The sequence below is a fragment of the Carassius auratus genome, chromosome 1 (genome assembly GCF_003368295.1).
Source record: "Carassius auratus strain Wakin chromosome 1, ASM336829v1, whole genome shotgun sequence".
Classification (NCBI taxonomy): domain Eukaryota; kingdom Metazoa; phylum Chordata; class Actinopteri; order Cypriniformes; family Cyprinidae; genus Carassius; species Carassius auratus.
In genome coordinates, this window is record NC_039243.1 from 21161053 (window position 1) to 21186775 (window position 25723).

Here is a 25723-nt window from a genome sequence, read left to right on the forward strand (position 1 = left end):
TTTAATAGAAATTTTAAACATGCATTTTTAGTGATGGATAGAGGTAGTGTATGGGGATATACAGTATAGAATACCGTTACGTTTATGGAGAGTCCCTGTAAACTACACATGCGTGTGTGAGCGAGAGAGGGAGAGAGAGAGAGAACTAAAAAGGCATTGGAATACGTTGCTAGAAACATCATACAGCGCTTGCTGTTCCTGGCAGACTTCAGCTGTCGTCTTCGTATTTCTTCTTCTGTGGTTTTCCTAGTTCGTGATTGGTCAACTTCAGATAAATCAACAAATCGGCTCGTTCAACCGCACAAATGGCACGAATTCAAACCGATAGCTCACAAACTTTTTAGACATGTTTAAAAATGATCGGGAGGTCGGGAAGTGCTCGTAAGCCACTCTGCTCGGCTCGTAATTCATCGCAAATGATACGAGCCGCGACCATACGAGAATACGCGATTTCCACACGATTGAAAAAAATCGCATGCGAACTCGTACGGACAGCAAAAATCGTACCGTGTACGCCCGCCTTTAACTCAAGAAGTCTACATGCCAGCAGGCTCTGAGATGCATAATAATGTGTATTTTGTCACCTTTGCCATATATATACAATTAGTGTTATATATAAATGTAGATCTGTACGTGAATGCCTGAATTTTCCAGTCATTTGAAGAAAATAATTATCATAAACACATTATTATTATTATTATTAATATAGGTAAGTTATAATATATATATATATATATATATATATATATATATATATATATATATATATATATATATATATGTATATATATATATATATATATATAACTTACCCATATATTTTTGCATTTTCAATATAACCCTTTCAAATTGGTGTACAATAATAAAAAAAAAAACAAAAAAAAAACAAGCTCCTTAAAGTCATTCTTGATTTTTCAGCTTTTTCTCTCTCTCCATCCTCCTTCACATTCTATTTCCTGCTGTCTCCCTGAATCTGTCTCATTGTCATACATATTCTTGCATTGTGTGTTTGGCCATGGTACAATGAGATATAGATCTCGTTAATTCCTGCCTCGCAGCATCTTTTAATACAGCCCATCATTGGCCTCCCATTGCTCATGCCTCATTCTTTTTTATATGAACAAACACTAAATAATTAGACTCTGCCATCATCAGTAAGAATAAAATGAAGCAAGATCTATTGAGAGACTCAACGTGACAAATAACAAAATAGGCTATTGGATTTTCTAATACAGTAATGTGGTACAACACAATCAATGGTCTTTCAAATATGAGTAAAATGACCTCAAAATGTGTAAACCATGGTACAGCATATAATAAAAGAACAAAAGAAGACAGAAAAAAACTTAAATATAGCTCGACAGGATCCAATTGCAAAGGAAAATAAATTGTTGATTGCTTATTAACAATTAAATTAATATAGCACATTTTATTTACAGTACATTTAAATTTCTATAACTTTTTGATATTTCAGTTTTTTTTTTTTTTTTTTTTTTTCAAAGTCTGCTAATTTTCTTCTTTAAAAAGAGACCAACCTTATGGTAATATTCCAAAGTGTTCATAAATTACAGCAATTTAAGTTTGGATAGTGCACCAAATAGCACTACCACCAAATAGCACTTCACCAAAAATCATAATTTGTGGTTCTGCAGAAGCACTAACATGCTACAGAAGTACATAGATGAAACGCATAAGGGTTTACTGTAGAAGACTTGAAATAAAGCACATGTTGGGTTGAGCATTATATACACTTTGTATACTTTTTTTAAAGCTTGACATGTTCAGTCTTCATTTACTGTGATTGCATTGCAAGCAACAATCAGCAAGACCTTCAAAATATCTCCTTTTGTGTTCTGCATTAGAAAGTATTTCTGGGCCAAATACTTTTCTAAGATTACATAAAAAACAGCCCTTTATTATCTGTGATGGGATAAATAACTTGATGTTTTAGAAGGCATTGCATTTTACTTAAGGGTTAGCTTGTGTGTTTAGGTTAGTTTCAGGAAAAAATAAATAAATAAAATACAAATATATATATATATATATATATATATATATATATATATATATATATATATATATATATATATATATATATATAATTAGGCATTGCAAATTCAACTAACAATTTTACATCCATTTTTATTTATTTATTTATTTTTATACATATGAATGATACATGAACATATGCAAGAGCAATAACATCTGCTGTCTGTAAATTAACAAAGGCAAATTAAGGCTAATTAGCAGTTTTGTTTTGCCGCCCTTTGGCTTATTTCCCAGTGTCAATGTTACAGCAGGAGCATAGGAGGGGGTCGTCATGAGAACTTAGCTTTACGTTGGGAGTGCATCCTGAGCAGCACATTTTTTTTCTGGCATACTGTAGTTCTGGCACCAGTTTTGTATGCTGACAACAGGAATTACAGAGCTATACTGGCAAAGCAAGACTCCGCTAGTAGAGATGCAACTGCCAACAGTGATAAGAAATGTTCTTAATATATGTGTGTGTGTGTGTGTGTGTGTGTGCGTGCATGCGTGTGTGTGTGTGATAAATTTATCATTGTGTGATAAATGATAAATATATCAATCAATCAATCAATCACCTTTATTTATATAGTGCTTTAAACAAAATACATTGCGCCAAAGCACTGAACAACATTCATTTGGAAAACAGTGTCTCAATAATGCAAAATGATAGTTAAAGGCAGTTCATCATTGAATTCAGTTATGTCATCTCTGTTCAGTTGAAATAGTGTCTGTTTTAATTTGCAATCAAGTCAATTATATCGCTGTAGATGAAGTGACCCCAACTAAGCAAGCCAGAGGCGACAGCGGCAAGGAACCGAAACTCCATCGGTGACAGAATGGAGAAAAAAACCTTGGGAGAAACCAGGCTCAGTTGGGGGGCCAGTTCTCCTCTGACCAGACGGAACCAGTAGTTCAATTCCAGGCTGCAGCAAAGTCAGATTGTGCAGAAGAATCATCTGTTTCCTGTGGTCTTGTCCTGGTGCTCCTCTGAGACAAGGTCTTTACAGGGGATCTGTATCTGGGGCTCTAGTTGTCCTGGTCTCCGCTGTCTTTCAGGGCAGTAGAGGTCCTTTCTAGGTGCTGATCCACCATCTGGTCTGGATACATACTGGATCCGGGCGACTGCAGTGACCCTCTGATCTGGACACAGACTGGATCTGGTGGCCACGGTGACCTCGGAACAAGAGAGAAACAGACAAATATTAGCGTAGATGCCATTCTTCTAATGATGTAGAAAGTACGGTGTTATGTGAAGTGTTCCGGTTCCAGTTTACCTAATTAATGCAGCCTAAAAATCCTTTAACGGATTTGGATATTAAAAGCATATTAGTATGTTATGTGTATGCCAGGTTAAAGAGATGGGTCTTTAATCTAGATTTAAACTGCAAGAGTGTGTCTGCCTCCCGAACAATGTTAGGTAGGTTATTCCAGAGTTTAGGCGCCAAATAGGAAAAGGATCTGCCGCCCGCAGTTGATTTTGATATTCTAGGTATTATCAAATTGCCTGAGTTTTGAGAACGTAGCGGACGTAGAGGAGTATAATGTAAAAGGAGCTCATTCAAATACTGAGGTGCTAAACCATTCAGGGCTTTATAAGTAATAAGCAATATTTTAAAATCTATACGATGTTTGATAGGGAGCCAGTGCAGTGTGGACAGGACCGGGCTAATATGGTCATACTTCCTGGTTCTAGTAAGAACTCTTGCTGCTGCATTTTGGACTAGCTGTAGTTTGTTTACCAAGCGTGCAGAACAACCACCCAATAAAGCATTACAATAGTCTAACCTTGAAGTCATAAATGCATGGATTAACATTTCTGCATTTGACATTGAGAGCATAGGCCGTAATTTAGATATATTTTTGAGATGGAAAAATGCAGTTTTACAAATGCTAGAAACGTGGCTTTCTAAGGAAAGATTGCGATCAAGTAGCACACCTAGGTTCCTAACTGATGACGAAGAATTGACAGAATAACCATCAAGTCTTAGACAGTGTTCTAGGTTATTACAAGTAGAGTTTTTAGGCCCTATGATTAACACCTCTGTTTTTTCTGAATTTAGCAGTAAGAAATTACTCGTCATCCAATTTTTTATATCGACTATGCATTCCATTAGTTTTTCAAATTGGTGTGTTTCACCGGGCCGCGAAGAAATATAGAGCTGCGTATCATCAGCATAACAGTGAAAGCTAACACCATGTTTCCTGATGATATCTCCCAAGGGTAACATATAAAGCGTGAAGAGTAGCGGCCCTAGAACTGAGCCTTGAGGTACTCCATACTGCACTTGTGATCGATATGATACATCTTCATTCACTGCTACGAACTGATGGCGGTCATATAAGTACGATTTAAACCATGCTAATGCACTTCCACTGATGCCAACAAAGTGTTCAAGTCTATGCAAAAGAATGTTGTGGTCAATTGTGTCAAAAGCAGCACTAAGATCCAATAAAACTAATAGAGAGATACACCCACGATCAGATGATAAGAGCAGATCATTTGTAACTCTAAGGAGAGCAGTTTCAGTACTATGATACGGTCTAAATCCTGACTGGAAATCCTCACATATACCATTTTTCTCTAAGAAGGAATATAATTGTGAGGATACCACCTTTTCTAGTATCTTGGACAGAAAAGGGAGATTCGAGATTGGTCTATAATTAACTAGTTCTCTGGGGTCAAGTTGTGGCTTTTTTATGAGAGGCTTAATAACAGCCAGTTTGAAGGTTTTGGGGACATATCCTAATGACAATGAGGAATTAATAATAGTCAGAAGAGGACCTATGACTTCTGGAAGCACCTCTTTTAAGAGCTTAGATGGTATAGGGTCTAACATACATGTTGTTGGTTTAGATGATTTAACAAGTTTATACAATTCTTCCTCTCCTATAGTAGAGAATGAGTGGAACTGTTCCTCAGGGGGTCTATAGTGCACTGTCTGATGCGAAACTGTAGCTGACGGCTGAATGGTTGCAATTTTATCTCTAATAGTATCGATTTTAGAAGTAAAGTAGTTCATAAAGTCATTACTGTTGTGGTGTTGGGAAATGTCAACACTTGTTGAGGCTTTATTTTTCGTTAATTTAGCCACTGTATTGAATAAATACCTGGGGTTATGTTTGTTTTCTTCTAAAAGAGAAGAAAAGTAATCAGATCTAGCAGTTTTTAATGCTTTTCTGTAGGATATGCTACTTTCCCGCCAAGCAATACGAAATACCTCTAGTTTTGTTTTCCTCCAGCTGCGCTCCATTTTTCGGGCTGCTCTCTTTAGGGTGCGAGTATGCTCATTATACCATGGTGTCAAACTGTTTTCCTTAACCTTTCTTAAGCGTAAAGGAGCAACTGTATTTAAAGTGCTAGAAAAGAGAGAGTCCATAGTTTCTGTTACATAATCAAGTTGTTCTGAAGTTTTGGATATGCTAAGGAATTCGGATACATCAGGAAGATAACTTAAAAAGCAGTCTTTTGTGGTAGAAGTGATGGTTCTTCGATACTTGTAACAAGAAGTAGAATTTACAATTTTGGCTATATGAAGTTTACACAGAACTAAATAATGATCTGAGATATCATCACTTGGCTGAATAATTTCAACACTATCAACATCAATTCCATGTGACAGTATTAAATCTAGAGTATGATTTCGACAATGAGTAGGTCCTGAAACGTGTTGTCTAACACCAATAGAGTTCAGAATGTCTATAAATGCTGATCCCAATACATCTTTTTCATTATCGACATGGATATTAAAATAAATAAATATATATATATATATATATATATATATATATATATATATATATATATATATATATACAGAATATCAATAAGTCTAGTTGAGAACAACTATCTGTGTATAGTGGCACACTGAAAGTATATTTAGAATAAATGTTTAAATAAACAATCAGTTATGATTGTAAAATATATTATATAAAAATAGTGTCTTCATCAGTAATGTATTTTATCCCCATTGTCATGGCCTGTCTGCTCTTTTCTTTGCCCAGAGATCTCTAATATCAGTCCACTATGACACGGTACTCTTTTAAAGCATGTCTTGTCACTCGAGCGTGAGGCTGTCTGGAGATGCATGCATTTCAGCACCAGGATTTAATTTCCAATGCTTGCCTATGCAGCTCTGCCCTCCACAATCCTGTTAACTTGGGCAAATTCCCCACGAGGGCTCGATCAAGTCCACAATCAAAGTCTGTAATTCAGACCTGGGCTCATGATGATAGCTGTTATTACATATGGGACTGTATTGTTTGCTCTGATGATAAGCCAGTGGAGGGAAGAGACAATGAGTCTATCTGTCAGCATAAAAAAAGTCAAATGAGTTTGTTTCACCCTCTGGATTTTTCATTGTGTGTATATGAGGGTTTGTTTTTGTGTCTCTGTGGCCTGACATGCACAGAAAGTGTGTTTTTTGCTTTTGGGAAACTTGAGTCATCCATATTTTCTCTGAGTCACGTCTGAATAATCACCCAATACCAAAATGTAAATACCAGAATATTGTCAGAAGATATTTTGTCCATATTCTCTGTGATAACTTGCCATCATATTTTATACACAATCCATGAGAGGGTAGATAAAACCATGTGTAATTTATTACAACTGACATATTGCAAATATTTGCCTGTAACATATTATATTACTGTGTTCAAGCATGGGCCTTTTTTAAGTTCCAGATATGAGTATTCTATTCTATTCTATTCTATTAGTTCAACAAGGATATAAAACATATAATAATACAAGTGATCAATAGTAATGTTGTCACCATCATGTACTTTTAGTCTGTCTTTCCTCCTGTTTTCCTGTTTTGAACTACCCTGCGTTCCATTGGGAAGGGTTCATCCATATGCCCTAATCTCTTCAAAGGGTTTACCCTCCAGAATGAGAGCTTCAAATGGATGAAGGGTGGTGTAGTTTAAAAAAATAAATAAAAAAATAAACAATTTTAGGAACGCATTTCTGCGTCATCTTAACGAAAAGATCATGGACGTCGCACATTTTGTATGCTGGATGACCCCCAAATGTCTTGCGTTAAATTATTAATTATATTTGCATGTAATTTACAGTAATATGCATTTGTAATGTATACCGAGTCTATGTATTTGAAACACTTAAAGTGACTGATAAACTTAGCTGTAAGTGAGTGTTTTTATTTTTATTTTTTATATGTTATGACCTACCATCCCATATTCATCCTCCTCTTCCTGGAGCAGGGGGAACACATTCTCAAGGACCAAACTAGACTCTTCGTTAAGGTAGCTAATTACACCAGCTACCCAGACAACTGCCTCCGCTCATTCTACCCTGGAAGCCTCAACACCACATGACGAGTGCAGTTGTCCAGAGATGGTCCTCGGGAGGATTTTGCCACCTATGTGGGGTGAATGTTGTGACCTGTAACTCATCATTCACCATCAGCCATGAAGAGAACCTCACCAGCCCCACTCTGGACCCAGAGCCCAACCAAACACCACCCCACAGCGTGGAGCAACAGTCAGAGCCAACCGTGACCCACGAGCCATCGCCTAATGGAGTGACAGAGGTGAGGATTGCCCCAGAGCCTCATGGAATGTCTGACCTGATCAGGACCCTTGGCATCATGGCTGGAGGAATCCTTGTCTCCGCCTTCATTCTCTGTCTCGGCCCAACACGGCTCCTAGCTCCTTCCTCATCTTTTCTGTTCACCTGTGTTTGATACATTATCCTCATTTGGTCTGTGTATATTAGTTGCTCCCTTTCAGTAATTCCTTACCAGTTATTGTTTTCATTATGTGTGCTGCTTGTGTTTCTCTGTGTGTTCTAGGATCACCCGATTCTGCCTGGATTATTATTACATGCTATTTGAATCATCTCCATATATGTGCGAATCTTTCACGAGAGCCCTGACAAATGCTTGCCCTAAAAGTGTAAAAATCAACTAAATAAAATGTAATAATAATATTGTAACTTTCTTGCTCAGCATATTAATGCAAATATATAATGTTAGTTCTGTAATAAACCATTAATAATTGATTACTGGTGCAGAATTAGTAGATATTATATACTTTCTGAAATGTATACATATTAGAGCCCTTCACGGGCCTCAAATCTAGGCCCGAGCCCGGCCCTGGCCCGAGACGCTCAGGCCCTAGCCCAACCCGTGTCCGACAGCTCATCAGAATTATCAGCCCGAGTCTGACACGAGCCCGTGTTTTTATTTATTTATTTATTTATTTAATTACACAGCAGAAGCCTGTACTATTTGCAACAATTAAAAAATGGGTCAGTTTCTTTATCAAGTTAAATTAGAAAAATGTTTGGAGCATTTCTTTTAAAATGCCGATTAACATTAAATAGCCGAGCCTACAGCCAGTAACGTTAGCCTAAACATATTTAATCAATTAAGCCTCTCAAATTAACGCTAATACATTACTTGGCTACAATAAAATCCATAGATATAAAACACTTCAAGCATATCACAGAGACAGTTAGTTTAATAAAAGTTTATTTATTAAACCACAGTGAGTAAAAAAAAATAAATAATAATAAATAAATAAATAAATACTGAGACGGGCTCGCAACAGTGACAGTGCTCGCAAACGAAATGAAAAATATCCTACAATCTAAACAAATTAAATTAATTAAAAACAAACTTGCAGGTTATCTTACCTCAAAAATGCACCACAGAACACAGTAGCGGTTTTAGGCACGGGCGAACCGGGCAGCCGCCCGGGGCATCATTTTTTCGTGACACATTGGGGGCGGCAGCACGAGCAGATAAACAAAAAATCCTCTGTGTCGCGAAGCGGTTTTTCATCATTTATATAAAAAATAGAAATAGAAATAAAGAAATGTTTTTTCCGGGTCTAGGAGGATATAGCGTGCAATGACAGACATTTAGTGTGTAAGAGCATGTTTATGTAACCCTTCTATTATGTTTTGAGTCAATTTGACCCCAGGCTGTTTTAGCTTTATAAAACATTATCCTATGGTCTTTTGATTTCAAATGCAGTTCAATTGCAATTTCAGGGGCACTTCTAAAATATTTTGGAGCATCCTCTACCACTGGTCAGGATGAGCCAACCACCTCCTCCGCTACACATGTCTCCACAAATATCTGATATTGAGGATGAAGACCTCTTTTCCTCTACTTCTCCCCAGCATGAGCTTTCAGGTGTGCATATCGTGTGTGTTTGTGTGTGTGAGTGTGTTCGAAAGGGGTCTCGCCCAGGGTGTATTTCAATGTAGAACCGCCACTGACAGAACATGTCCATTCTTTTTTCCATTAGTTTCCAACAATTAAACGACAATAAAGTCCAGTCAAATGAAAAGTTAGAACAGTCTCTACAGAGCATCGTGGAGAAAAAGAATAGCATCCAGAGAGGAAGGTTTTAACCCAGTCCTCCTCTCTTCTATCACTCTTCCCGCTGCGCTGAAAACACGTTCACTGCTGCTGCTGACGGGACACTAAACACAGAGTGAGCCAGTCTTGACAGTTGCGGTAGCAGGGTCTAGTGCTGTTTACATTTACATTACTTTAGAGGCCTATAATAGCTACTACTACAATAAGTGGATATAAGTGAAGTATAATCATGGGTCGCGCTGATGGAAAAGCGTGCGTGTGTGCATGCGTGAGACTGTCATGTATGTCAGTTTAATTAGCCTATAACGGGTTGAATTATCAGATTTTGAAAGTTATGAGGTTATGAAATGTCTTTCTATGTTTGTTTTTCTATCGTCGACGTCAACTTCTCATTTTTTTATTTAATGTCTAAGAATATAAATAGAAGGATAACCCAAAAAGGGCCAGAGGCCCGGCCCGCATGTGAGCTATAAGGTGAAAATTGGCCCGAAGCCCGGCCCTAGGGCCCAATAAGTTGGGGCCCGCCGGGCTCGGGCTGAAATGCAGGGCTTTGATACATATACAAATGTTGGACATTGTCTAAATGAAATATAACATCTTGGATGCGTAAGGACATGCTCGAGCTGCATTCGGTGCAGGCCTTGGGGAACCAGATTCGCGACCTGGAGGTGAGGCAGGCCCAGCTGAGAGAACGGAGAGCGGTGTTGGAATCCTCCCGGGCTGATGCTCACATGTCCGGGGACAGCGAGCTGCTAACAGTCCGACCACCTCTACTCCATATGTTTCTCTGCACAGGCCCGGTGCACCCAGGACGCAATCTTCCCAGATGTCCTTCACTCCGGCGATAGGACACCATGGGCCTTGGGTGCATCCACAGTGGAGTACACGAGCCAGGCCCCGGGTGACGACTTCTCCCCCTCCGGTCTTCGAGATCTCAACCCGGAAACACTTCGCTCCCCTCTGCAAGACGGAATGCAACGCTGTGATCATCGGAGACTCCATCGTCCGACACGTCGGTGCTATGTTAGCCGAAGGTAAAGTGTGAACTCCCTGTTTCCCTGGTGCTCATGTTCTCGATGTTTCTGCGCAGATACCCGCAATCCGGAAGGCCGACGAGAGCCCCAGAGTGGTCATGCTTCACGCCGGGGTTAACGAAACCACTCTGCGGCAGACGGAGACGCTGAAAGAGGGACTTCAGGAGTCTGATTGAGACGGTTCACAGCACGACGCACGCGGCTACGATCATCGTGTCAGGACCACTGCCAACGTATCGACGAGGACACAAAAGGTTCAGTAGACTTGTTGCTTTAAATTAATGGTATATAGCAATTGTAAGTCGCTTTGGATAAAAGTGTCAGCTAAATGAATAAATGTAATTGTAAATGAAATATAACAAAATCATTGGTTTAGCAATTGAACTAATGCCTTTGTTTAGTAATGATGACACTGATGATAGCAATTAATTGTTATTTAAATAAATGAATAAATGTAAATGTTTAAAAAGTAAAGTTAAAATAGCAAATAATCTATGAAAATAGATGATATGGTCATCGCACAGTAGTTGTTTCATAATTGAACACAGCATTTTAAATAAAAGGCAAATAAATGAAGGAAAATAACCTGATCTCTATTAAAATTCATTATGGTAGTTACATTTTAAGTTGTAAGCCCAAATGTTATCCAAAATTAGCAATTTTGAATAGTTGTTTATAGGCCTACCTGATCTGTGACCTATCTTATTATACTTAATGTAATCAGTTTGATTCAGTAAATGTAATAATATTTTTACATAAAAAATAATAATAATAATAATTATATATATATATATATATACCTCATTAGAATCAATATTAACATCTTCAACAGTTTGTGGGTACACACCTGCAAATAAATAAATATAATAAATTGCAATAATTCCCATGCAGATAATTCCCACATAATGCATTCACCATCCCCAAAGGACTAAAAACACACATCAAATATGCTAAATATTACCAAATGTAATTTTCCACTGGAAATAAGGGTATTTTCCTGACAATCCACGATGGATCAATAAAGTACTGTGACTGTAACTAACATGGGATCTGTCGCACTGAACATTTTAGTTCAACCAGAGGAAATCACTTTTTCTTTCATGATACTGCTTCTAATGACAGGCTATGTTCATGACGCCTGGTTGCTCGTGTTTCAAACGAGCCTTTCATGAACACGTAACACACAGCAGGGGAATGCCTGTAATGACATGTTTCTGCTGTGAAAGTTTAGATAAATCATTTTGAAAGACGTCACTGACTGATGAGCAGATGACTAAATCCCATCATTAATTTATTTGACTGTCAGATGCATTTAATTATGATGGCTCATGACAGAGAAAAAGGCCTAGACATTACTTACCACAATCCATGACACACTTCCAGCATAAAGCTTGCAAACGGTTAGCTTCTTTGCAGTCCCTCCATCTCCCCATAAAGAAGAAATAATTTGGCATGATGCATGAGATTTTGAGTTCTCACAAATATTGTCTCATTAATTTGTATTATCACATACATATCATATAGACACTTTATATGTGTTTGTTCATGAATTTAAAGTGCCTGCAGCGCCTTACCATTGCATCTAATGCTGCACAACAGAGTGCTAATGAATATGCAGAAAAAAATGTATATCAGACCACATCCTAATTATTATCTTATGAAAATAGTCCAGCGTCATAGCAGTATTTCAGCTTGGTATGTTTCAGGTATGGTTCCTCCAGATGCCTCCCGTGTGATGCATGCACAGCACCGTGGCACGTTGTAACAATGTGAATCTCATTTGCTAACACAAAGTCACACATTATTTCTGAAACATCCTGCCAGATAAAATTTGTATTGAGAACGGAGGCCGCTGTTCATTGTCTCCCCAGTTGCCGAGAGACAGTGGCGGATGCTGCCATATGGCGGGCCCCTCATTTGCATGTTTGCCTCATCAGAGGCACAGAAATCAGAACGAAACTACTACAGTATAATCATTGCCTCAGAACAACAATATTCCATCATTACACTAATGCATCCATGGCAGGCCTCACAGTGCTTCTGTCATCAAGGGGAAATCATATTGTTGTTGATATTACATGATAGTGCATTTGACATTATAATATTGAAATAATCGAAATAAAGTAAAAGTGAAAAAAATAAAATAAAAATGTTTGCACACAAGTCTCTAACTTGAGAAAATGTAGTAATGCTGCAGCAGGGGGAGTTAAAAGTCTGCTGTCTGCAGTAGTCTAAAGTCTCAAATTTAATTGCTTAAATGTGTCATATCATACATTTTAATTATTATTATTATTATTATTATTTTTTTCCTCTGAGGTCCACTTATAATGTTTTGAGCCAAAAACAAAAATACATGTATTTTCATTACCATTTCCCACTTTCTTTCACCCTACTTTAGATTAATCGTATATATATATATATATATATATATATATATATATATATATATATATATATATATATATATATAACATTAGAAACAGTACAAAAGTGAATAATAATACTAATACTAATAATGATCATAAATTATATAATGAAACATAAATTATAAGGGTCCCACTTTATATTAGGTGGCCTTAACTACTATGTACTTACATAAAAAAATAAGTACAATGTACTTATTGTGTTCAAATTGTATTGTAAAACACTTTTGCTGCTATTGAGGTGGGATAGGGGTAAGGTTAGGGAGAGGGTTGGAGGTATGGGTAAGTTTAAGGGTGGGTTAAGGTGTAAAGTATGGGTCAACAATGTAATTACAGAAATTAAATACAGATGTAATTACATGTCGTTTTTTTTAAAAATATAAGTACAATGTAAAAACATGTATGTACACAATAAGTACATTGTACTAAATTATTAATTAAAATGTAAGTACATAGTAGTTAAGGCCACTTAATATAAAGTGGGTCCATTATAAGTAAATAAAACAGGATAATGGAGTTAATTTCAGTTTTTCTACTATAACATTCACATTTAATTCACACACCTTGTTGCTGTTTCTTTGTTAAATGAAAATTGTTTCTATATTATTTATTTTAAGTGTATGCTGATAAAGTTAAAAAAAACTAAAACATCATTAAACACAAATATTGGAGTGTTTTAAAAAGAAAATACCTGTTATATCTGTTATTTTACTTTAAATTGTCATGTCAGTCTGTTGATTGCCAATTCTTTGCAATTTTTGTGGTGTATGAGAAATGTATTAGCGATTTCTGGGCGAAAACCGTTTCTACATTTTTTTTTTTTCAATACAATTTATTTTGAAATTTTTTTTACTCAAACTAATTACAAAGAAATGTAAATAAAGTAACACTGAATTGAATGTGAAATTTCAGTAAAAATATTGAAATTGTATTTTGTTGTCAAACATACTCCAATTATTTATTTATTTTAGAAGTTTGAAACATCCTTTTCTTAAAGTGGATTTATTTGAGACAGTGGAAAAGCTCATGAACAATATCCACAAATCATTTACCATTAATTACCGGCAATCATTCTGTAATTTCAGATGCTGCTAACACACTGTTCAAAGCATAAAGTTCTTTCTGACTTGCCTAACCTACTTTGGAAACAATTCTGCTTTGTATTTTGACCTGATTTCACCTTGATCTAGTTTGCATGTTAGTCATAACTCGTTAGATCCTTTGACTTTTGTATTGGGTATGACAGATGTCTTTTCTTAGACATTTGAAGATCTCAAGTTATGCCTCAACTTTGCCTGAGATATGTATTTAAAATGTGAGATGAGTAATGAGAGTTCATATTGAAATATCTGATTTATAATAACAGACTTTCATAACTCAGCAAATAGTTTGAGATCCTGTTGAGATTTTTACTGAAACTAGATAAGAAAATAAATCAGAAAATTGAAAGACTTCTGTAAAAGTCTATATATCTTATTTCCATCAGGCCAGGATGCTATCCCCTACCAGTGCCGTGGCAAACGAGAGAGATGCGGCCGCTAGAGGAAGCCGCCGCCTCTCACATCCCGGACCGAGGAGGGGAGCGCGTGCGGCCACCAGACTCCGCCCCTTACCTGGACCCTTCCTCCATGAACACTGCTCGACCCACACGAACCCCGCAGCACGACGAGGACACCAGATTCCCTGTTATTTTGAACACTCGTCCCCTTTGGCCACCTTTTATTCCCTTGTTTTATTTGATTTCTGTTAACGCCACGCACACTGTGTCTGTCTTGTGCTCCTCCCGTCACAAAATACAATTTATGCAATCATGTTTTTCACTAAATGAGCGACCTGAAAATTGCCAACTTTTTATTCTGATGCTTTCACTCAGTGTTGTTTCATGCTATGTTTATAACTGAAGTTGATCATTAAAAGCTTCATCACATGAGCAACCATTATGGATGTGTAGCAATAATATGGGTAACATCATTAGTGTGGGCCACATCACATGTGAAAAACAAGAAAAACATGGGACAAGAAAGGACTGAAAACCCATTTTTGGCCTCTTAAAAAAAAAAAAAAACCTGAAGCTGAAATGCACACACACACACACACACGCACACACACACACACAAAATTATTCCCCATGCAGTCCAATTTGCAAATAGCAGATTAGAATTGATTCCTGTGTTTTTCACACTGTGTGATAAGTTTTGCTGAGCTCATTAAAAGTTAACTGTTCTTAGTGAAAATTTAATAAACACATTTTCACTTAATGAAACCATTAACAGTACACATGGGAAGGCTGTTGGCAAATGTATTATTTACTAAAGATTTTGGGTGAATCCATAAAACATGAAACTGAAAAAATGCAGGTGTAAATATTGTACCACCGATTTACACAAGAATTATTGTTTACATAATTTACCAATATAGAAATGTTGTGCCATCAACATTTAGGATGATCATTTAGCTTTTGGCCTTCGACTTTAGTGTCTAAATTATCAGGATACAATGCAACATTGTCAAGTAGGCAGTTAAGTTTAGTACCATATTTTGCAATTCAAATGTTATCCATTCACGAATGTGAAAGTTTCAGGTCAGATTCTGGACATCACTCGGACAATGATGCTCTACAAGGGCACACCACAAAACTGCTTGTAAAGAACAAATCTCTACTGTGCAGACTGTCTCCAAACAAATCTCTACTGCGCAGACTCTGTCTCCAAACAAATCTCTACTGCGCAGACTGTCTCCAAACAAATCTCTACTGCGCAGAAACTGTCTCCAAACAAATCTCTACTGCACAGACTGTCTCCAAACAAATCTCTACTGCGCAGACTGTCTCCAAACAAATCTCTACTGTGCAGAAACTGTCTCCAAACAAATCTCTACTGCGCAGACTCTGGCTCCAAACAAATCTCTACTGCGCAGACTCTGTCACCAAACAAATCTCTACTGTGCAGACTGTCTCCAAAAAAATCTCTACTGTGCAGGCTCTGGCTCCAAACAAATCTCTTCTGCGCAGACTCTGTCTCCAAACAAATCTCTATTGCGCAGACTCTGTCTCCAAACAAATCTCTACTGCACAGAAACTGTCTCCAAACAAATCTCTACTGAGCAGACTGTCTCCAAACAAATCTCTACTGCGCAGACTGTCTCCAAACAAATCTCTACTGCGCAGACTGTCTCCAAACAAATCTCTACTGCGCAGAAACTGTCTCCAAACAAATCTCTACTGCACAGACTGTCTCCAAACAAATCTCTACTGCGCATCTCTACTGCGCAGACTGTCTCCAAACAAATCTCTACTGCGCAGACTGTCTCCAAACAAATCTCTACTGCGCAGAAACTGTCTCCAAACAAATCTCTACTGCGCAGACTCTGGCTCCAAACAAATCTCTGCTGCGCAGACTCTGTCACCAAACAAATCTCTACTGTGCAGACTGTCTCCAAAAAAATCTCTACTGTGCAGGCTCTGGCTCCAAACAAATCTCTTCTGCGCAGACTCTGTCTCCAAACAAATCTCTATTGCGCAGACTCTGTCTCCAAACAAATCTCTACTGCACAGAAACTGTCTCCAAACAAATCTCTACTGCGCAGACTGTCTCCAAACAAATCTCTACTGCGCAGACTGTCTCCAAACAAATCTCTACTGCGCAGAAACTGTCTCCAAACAAATCTCTACTGCACAGACTGTCTCCAAACAAATCTACTGCGCATCTCTACTGCGCAGACTGTCTCCAAACAAATCTCTACTGCGCAGACTGTCTCCAAACAAATCTCTACTGCGCAGAAACTGTCTCCAAACAAATCTCTACTGCGCAGACTCTGGCTCCAAACAAATCTCTACTGCGCAGACTCTGTCACCAAACAAATCTCTACTGTGCAGACTGTCTCCAAAAAAATCTCTACTGTGCAGGCTCTGGCTCCAAACAAATCTCTTCTGCGCAGACTCTGTCTCCAAACAAATCTCTATTGCGCAGACTCTGTCTCCAAACAAATCTCTACTGCACAGAAACTGTCTCCAAACAAATCTCTACTGCGCAGACTGTCTCCAAACAAATCTCTACTGCGCAGACTGTCTCCAAACAAATCTCTACTGCGCAGAAACTGTCTCCAAACAAATCTCTACTGCGCAGACTCTGGCTCCAAACAAATCTCTACTGTGCAGACTCTGTCTCCAAACAAATCTCTACTGTGCAGACTGTCTCCAAACAAATCTCTACAGTGCAGGCTCTGTCTCCAAACAAATATCTACTGTGCAGACTCTGGCTCCAAAGAAATCTCTACTGTGAAGACTGTCTTCAAACAAATCTCTACTGTGCAGGCTCTGTCTCCAAACAAATATGTACTGCACAGACTCTGGCTCCAAACAAATCTCTATTTCGCAGACTCTGTCTCCAAACAAATATCTACTGCGCAGACTGTCTCCAAACAAATCTCTACTGAACAGACTCTGTCTCCAAACAAATCTCTACTGTGCAGACTCTGGCTCCAAACAAATCTCTACTGTGCAGACTCTGTCTCCAAACAAATCTCTACTGTGCAGACTGTCTCCAAACAAATCTCTACAGTGCAGGCTCTGTCTCCAAACAAATCTCTACTGTGCAGGCTCTGTCTCCAAACAAATCTCTATTGCGCAGACTCTGTCTCCAAACAAATCTCTACTGCACAGAAACTGTCTCCAAACAAATCTCTACTGCGCAGACTGTCTCCAAACAAATCTCTACTGCGCAGACTGTCTCCAAACAAATCTCTACTGCGCAGAAACTGTCTCCAAACAAATCTCTACTGCGCAGACTCTGGCTCCAAACAAATCTCTACTGTGCAGACTCTGTCTCCAAACAAATCTCTACTGTGCAGACTGTCTCCAAACAAATCTCTACAGTGCAGGCTCTGTCTCCAAACAAATCTCTACTGTGCAGGCTCTGGCTCCAAACAAATCTCTTCTGCGCAGACTCTGTCTCCAAACAAATCTCTACTGCACAGAAACTGTCTCCAAACAAATCTCTACTGCGCAGACTGTCTCCAAACAAATCTCTACTGCGCAGAAACTGTCTCCAAACAAATCTCTACTGCGCAGACTCTGGCTCCAAACAAATCTCTACTGTGCAGACTCTGTCTCCAAACAAATCTCTACTGTGCAGACTGTCTCCAAACAAATCTCTACAGTGCAGGCTCTGTCTCCAAACAAATATCTACTGTGCAGACTCTGGCTCCAAAGAAATCTCTACTGTGAAGACTGTCTTCAAACAAATCTCTACTGTGCAGGCTCTGTCTCCAAACAAATATGTACTGCACAGACTCTGGCTCCAAACAAATCTCTATTTCGCAGACTCTGTCTCCAAACAAATATCTACTGCGCAGACTTTCTCCAAACAAATCTCTACTGAACAGACTCTGTCTCCAAAAAAAATCTATACTGCGCAGACTGTCTCCAAACAAATCTCTACTGCACAGACTCTGGCTCCAAACAAATCTCTACTGCGCAGACTGTCTCCAAACAAAAATCTACTGTGCAGGCTCTGTCTCCAAACAAATCTCTACTGCGCAGACTCTGGCTCCAAACAAATCTCTACTGTGCAGACTGTCTCCAAACAAATCTCTACTGCGCAGACTCTGGCTCCAAACAAATCTCTACTGTGCAGACTGTCTCCAAACAAATCTCTACAGTGCAGGCTCTGGCTCCAAACAAATCTCTACTGTGCAGACTCAAGCTCCAAAGAAATCTCTACTGTGCAGACTGTCTTCAAACAAATCTCTACTGTGCAGGCTCTGTCTCCAAACAAATATCTACTGCGCAGACTGTCTCCAAACAAATCTCTACTGAACAGACTCTGTCTCCAAACAAATCTCTACTGCGCAGACTGTCTCCAAGCAAATCTCTACTGCACAGACTGTTTCCAAACAAATCTCTACTGCACAGACTCAAGCTCCAAACAAATCTCTACTGCACAGACTGTCTCCAAACAAAAATCTACAGTGCAGGCTCTGTCTCCAAACAAATCTCTACTGCGCAGACTCTGGCTCCAAACAAATCTCTACTGTGCAGACTGTCTCCAAACAAATCTCTACTGCGCAGACTCTGGCTCCAAACAAATCTCTACTGTGCAGAGTCTGCCTCCAAATAATGTCATTTGCTCAAGATGGCAGTGGCCATACTGAGATGCTTTGGCTTGACTTTTCTAAAGTTGAAGGGAAAGGAGACATGTCGTCTATCTTTTTTACAGTCTATGGAGGAGCATGCTTTATTATTTGATTATTGTGTAGCATCAGCAAGTCGTGTGATGACGGTCTTCCAGTGTGTCCAGTTTCAAAGTACTAAAGTCAAACACCTCAAGATGATGAAATCTGCACTTAAGGCACCTCAACATCCTAACTGTTTGATGACACTGTTCCAATAAAAAATAAGTCTTGTTTTGTATCAAGAGAATAAAGACTTGGTCCTGCACCAGCACTTATGGATACTATTGTTCTGCGTTCACCCTGAGGGTAACACAGACACTCTTAACGGGAAAACTCTCAAGAGTTCGCTCTCAGCTAGTTTTTTTTTTTTTTTTTTTGACACTGTAGTAGTCCATATAAAAATGAAAAATATTTGCTCTCATCCCTTCCAAAACCTGTGTGACTGACTTTCTTCTGTGTAAAACAAAAGTATATTTTTGTTGCATGCCCTTTTCCATAAAATGAAAGAGAACTGACCTTCAATATATCAATATATCAATTTTCCATTACAACATATTATAAATATAATTTATGAAGCATAAAATATATAAAAAAATATTTGTCTGCAAGTATATATATATATATATATATATATATATATATATATATATATATATATATATATATATATATATATGCTATTGTTCATTTTAATGCATTAAAACTATTTTCAGAATCATTACCCCAGTCTTCAGTTTCATATAATCCTTCAGAAATCATTCTAATTTGCGATTCAAGAAAAAAAAAAAAAAAAAATCTTATAATTATCAATGTTTAATCAATTATCTCTTTTTTTTTTTTTTTTGCATAAACTGTACTATTCAGGTGAAGAATCAGTCTTGGTGCTGGCCACAACTGGCAGCGATGAAGAAAGCGTAGCAATATCAGGTTGGGGTAACAGAGTGGGAAACAGTGCCTCCATGTTCCAGTCAATTAACCAATCCTCCCCAGTATCACTGTCCACCAAAATTTCCACAGGGACGGCTGTTGCCAGCTCACACCCCTGGTCAGACTTACATAAGTGCTTCAGCCCCAGGGCGTAAGTGAGCGCTGTCATCACATTCTCCATTCTCACAGTGGGCAGAAGCTCCCCAACTGTGCGGGGCTCTGACATTGTCGTCTCCTTTGTGAGGGGTGTTGGTGGGTTGCGCTCTAGGTCTGACTATGCGATGTCCGTGAAGTGTGATTGGACGAGGCTGTTATAATCCTCCACTTCGCCCACTGTGAACGTGGATCCATATGTCCACAGCGCAAAGTTAATATAAGACTCTAGGGTCCAGCTGCGAGCACCGCAGGGCATGACAAAGCTAGATCTTCATCCAGTCCACACCTAAATCCCTCCATTAGACAGACGTCATCACAGGTGGCAAGATGGCAAATGTCGAGGAACTCCTCCACATAAAGTTCCAAGTCTCTACCTTGCTGGAACACAAACACTGTTCCTCCCTTCAGTAAATTATTACCCCATGTTGGGGCAACATTAATGGAATAAATGTCCATTGTTCTTCTTCTCATTTTCCTTTTGGGTCTGGTATTCTGTCATGAATATTCCAAGGATGAAAACAATGATGAAAATGAAACAAGGTTTATTAAATAAATCCACATAATGCCAAACTGCGAGACAGCTGTGTATTACACAGACAATACCGGACAAATGAAAGATCACACAGCAGCAACTAAAATGCAAGACATATAAGGGCCATAACGATGAACACCTGAGTGAATTAGATGAATTGTCATGAGAACTAAAGAGTGGCGGGAAAACTGAACAAAAAGACATGTGACTGAAGAAAACCAATGACAAGTCCATGAAAACACAACTAAGTCCATGATGAAACTAAACAGAACCGTGACACTGTGCTCTTGCATCCCTTTCATCAGTCACAGGGAGTTTGTCCACTAAAACTTGTTTAAGTAAGCACTCATTGTTCTAACCTCTCAGATTGAACCATCTCCAAGAGAGTAAATATTTCAGAGCTACCCCACTGTTCTTAGCATCCCGTCAGGAGCAGGCTGGAATTAAAGCCTCTAATTTTTACGAAGCTTTTCAATTATTAATGTGAAAATATAGGCAGCACATCCCGGAGTTGGAACATTAATTTGAGGGGGATTCTTGGTTTCATTATGATTGTGTGCCGATGCTGCGTTACCTTTCTTTTAATTAACTTCTGCACAGACCTCCCACAACTCAGCAGCTGCACTTTAATTATCTCACACAGCCTTATCGTTCCCACATAATCTGTGTTAACAGCAAATTTACAGAACTGTTTAAGAGGAGCTCTTGTCCTGCACACACACACCGTAATTTACTTCACAAAGTTGGAAGTTTTAAAACTTCATCTTTGTATGTAATTTATCCTCCCCAATGTACAATAATAAATAACAAAAAGTTATAACTTCCAAATTAAAAGAATTTGTTGAAAATACATTAGCAAGCCATCTTTTTTTCTTTGAACTGTAGTTCGCCTGCTGTGTGACATGATTGCTTTGTCTCAGTGAAGTCGATGACGTAAAAAGTGCATCTCTCTTGTTCCCACATTGCTAAAAGGCAACACTTTTGAACTTTAATTTTCCTGACATGCATTCCTTTCTGTATGAGTGTTAAAATCACATGCACATTTCTGCATTCACGGCTAGGTTTAAAAACAGTCAAATCAAAAAATAAAATAAAAACATAATTTACTGATGTCATTCCAAACCCCTTAGATGTTTTACATCTAAGATCATTAATGCTTTTACTTGTTTCATTAATGACTTAATCAGTGTTATTGAACAAATCAGTTAATTACTTAATTAACTTGTTCATAACAACATTTCTCAAATTAATCAGTGTTTTGTAAGTGAACTAAATTAATTAATGATTCAGTTAAACATTTATTAAAAAAATAAATTAAAAAAAAAGTCGATTGTTTCTTTTCTGAACAAATCTGTGTTTAAAAATTAATTATTTGAGTGAATGTTTTTGGGACTGTCTCTGAATATCCACACTTCCATACTATACAGACAAATAACAGTATGCAAGTGACCAATGTACTGTACTGTTCCTTCAAATAGAGGGCTGGTTTTGGTTTACTGGTCAAGTAATTTATCCACTTTGTTCTTCATGGTTCCATGGTCTCCTGACAGTGGACAAGTGATGTCTAGTTGACACCTGTGGGGTCAACCTGAAAAACATATGGAGAGCCACGTAAAACAGCAGCAGGAAGCAGTTGTTGTTGTTTTTACTTGCTGTTGGTCAGTGACAGAGAATATGTAAAGTAGGGACAGGTAAGGTCAAGGTGATGTGATGTTTTTTTTTTATTTTTTTATTTTTTTTAGCTTGATGGGGACAGTGTTGAAAGGGACTGCTTAAGATATGAGTCATGAATATGCAATGTGCTTGTTTCTTTGAACCCATAAACAGGAAAGTTGATACTCCACTCTGATGTGTCAGAAGTTCTTGAGAAAGGTTTATTTATTTATTTATTTATGATGATAACCATAAACATACACTTTCAACAAAATATCAGCAGAAATAAAATTTCTCAAGTTATAGCCAGATGGTGCAATATGATGACAATGTTTTCGTCAGTTTATAAGATTTGTTAACGTCCTCTACCCATTTACTTCTGTTTTTAATATCCCTAGAGTAGGCTATATTGCTGTTATTGTTGGAGTTACATTATTTGCCTTTTATAATGCCTTTCGTCTAACAACCTTTGCACCACATGAGTTATTTTGACAAAATTTGCCAGCAACTTGTTCAAAGAGAGACAAACTGAGGAATACAAACAGATGTTAGATCTGTTCTCCGAGTAAATACAATATTTTGATGGCAGGTATATGATTTACAGTATAGTTTTACATAAGAAAAAATTTTAATGTGCACAAACAGCATGGAAATCTATAGAAATAGAATTTCAATTACATTAAATGGAGAAGAACAAATTTATTATTATTATTAATAATAATAATAATACTATCTATCTATCTATCTATCTATCTATCTATCTGTGATGAGTCGGCGGGGCCAAGAGGCGGGAGTACAGAGCGACGCCGGTGGTGTAATTGAAAATGAGCAACACCTGCACCACTCACTGATCTCGAGTCCCAGGATAAAAGGAGGATTAATGACAGTGAAGGACGAGAGAGGGCCTGGGTTTTATTTTGTGTACGACAGTCGTCCGCGGGGGGCTGTGGCACTGTTTGGTGTTTATTTTGTTATTTAAAGTTTCACTTGAATGTTTGCCAGTTCCCGCCTCCATCTTCCCTTGACTATGAACGTTTACGGGGATCACTGTGCTGAGGAGATCGGCTAGGTATACATCCGCGCTAAAATATCAAGATGAAAGTCATCATAGATGGCATAGTATAGGGCCTCTTGGCCCCGCCGACCCATCACAGATAGAGAGATAGATAGATAGATAGATAGATAGTATTATTATTAATAATAATAATAATATTTTTCTTCTCCATTTAATGTAATTAAAATTCTATTTCTATAGATTTCCATGCTGTTTGTGCACATTAAAATTTCTCCTTATGTAAAACTATACTGTAAATCATATACCTGCCTATCTCTCTCTCTCTCTCTCTCTCTCTCTCTCTCTATATATATATATATATATATATATATATATAATAAAACTTTTTTTTTCATTTTATACTGTACTTGTGTATTTATATGTAAGTTCATTAATTATTCAATAGAAAGTGATTCGGGCTCATAGGGAGTTTTATGTTACAGCCATGGCCCCGTCTAAAGGTTGTTTTCACATACAGTTTGAAATGCTTTCCTTGTGGTTAATATTTCATGTTGTTTGTTAATCTTACACTTCTTTCGCTGAACAGACACTATCCCTGGCCTACTAAACCAAGCAACCTCCATTTACAATGAAATGCTAAATTAATAATATATTTGCAGTGGTGCTTTGTGGAGTCCGAGGCATGGAGGTATTTGGAGGTGAACACATTTAAATGAAAATCTGTGAGTTAATAATTAAACATCAAATTAGGGTGAATATAATTTATCTGTGAAAAAAATAAATAAATAAAGATATAACGTTTGTGGAGAACCATTTCAGCTTTGTGAAGATGATAGTTCCAACTGCTTTAAGTGCCATCTAACAATTTAAACAGCTTCTGTCATTAATTGACAACTAACAGCATAACTAGTTTTTTTTTTTTTTTTTTTTTTTTTTTTTTTTTTAGTGTGTTCAGTATTAATTAGTAATGATTATGATTATATTATTGCTATGACCACTGTGAGAGAAAGACCCTTATGTGTAAGCTGCTTACCATATTTAGCTTGCAACTTGTTTGTTTCATGAACCATTTGCTGTGAAACTTGCTTATTATGTTGTGCATCTCTTTTTAATGGAACAAAGGTCTGTATAATTATGCTACATCATCAAAGACTGATTCAATCTAATATTCCACTGATGTGTTGACATGCATTTCAAAATCATAATGCAAATTACATTTTTGTTTAGCAGTGTATTACTGAATGTCGTGAAAGGCAATTGTGCAGCACGGTGGCTTACTGTACATCATAGTCATTGGATAAAAGTGCTTGTGCTAGTATGTATGTTGTTGTAAAAGCAAAAAATAAAATAAAAATATATACAAATAAATACAAATATAAAAGTAAATTAATTAATTTATAAATAATTTCACACAAGGCTATATGGATAACTAAATCAGTTTTTCTCATTGCTTCATTTAGCCAATGTTGATAGTATGACATCCAGCATATACCTGCGTCAGAATTACATTAAATAATAGACAAAAGTTCACTGAAAACCTTCAGCAAATTGTAAGGGTAAGATTGTTTTAAATAAATATATATATATTTTTAATATATATATATATATATATATATATATATATATATATATATATATATATATAAGCACATCACCACTTCACTGTTCACAGCTTTTACAGTTTACAGCATATGTAAAAAAAAAAAAATTATATATATATATATATATATATATATATATATATATATATATATATATATATATATATATATATATATATATATATAGCCTACAACCAATATTTATTATTATTTAGTATTAGTATTTTTATTATTTATTAAATTGATGTGAAATAATATCATTACAGGATCTTTACGGGTTGTGCGAACACATATTCCGGGTATTCACTTGTCAGTGTGAAAGTGCAAAATCTAGCAACCTGGGAACAATTGCCAGGACACTTTACCTGTGTATTTTCCGGAATGGCAGTGTGAAAAGGGGCTAAAGATGGCCGCTGAGTGACATGACTTGTCTCAAAAGGATTTTGGTTTCACAAAGTTAGCCCTCAAAGCATTGTTGCCTTAAAGCTGCAGTAGGTAACTTTTATAAAAATATATTTTTTACATATTTGTTAAACCTGTCATTATGTCCTGACAGTAGAATATGAGGCAGATAATCTGTGAAAAAATCAAGCTCCTCTGGCTCCTCCCAGTGGTCCTATTGCCATTTGCAGAAATACATCTCTCCCGTTAAGAAACAACCAATCAGAGCTGTGGTCCGTAACTTTGTTTGTGTTCAAAATGTAGAAAAATGTAGTATAATAAGCGAGTACACCATGAATCCATTTTCCAAACCGTGTTTTTAGCTTGTCCTGAATCACTAGGGTGCACCTATAATAAGTGTTTATATTCTGACTGTTTTAGATTGCTTCGGGG

General features: G+C 37.3%; 1 pseudogene; it reads left to right on the top strand.

The window, feature by feature from the left end:
• LOC113106739 (uncharacterized) overlaps positions 1-25723 on the top strand; it is a 38640-nt pseudogene that overhangs the window by 4659 nt on the left and 8258 nt on the right.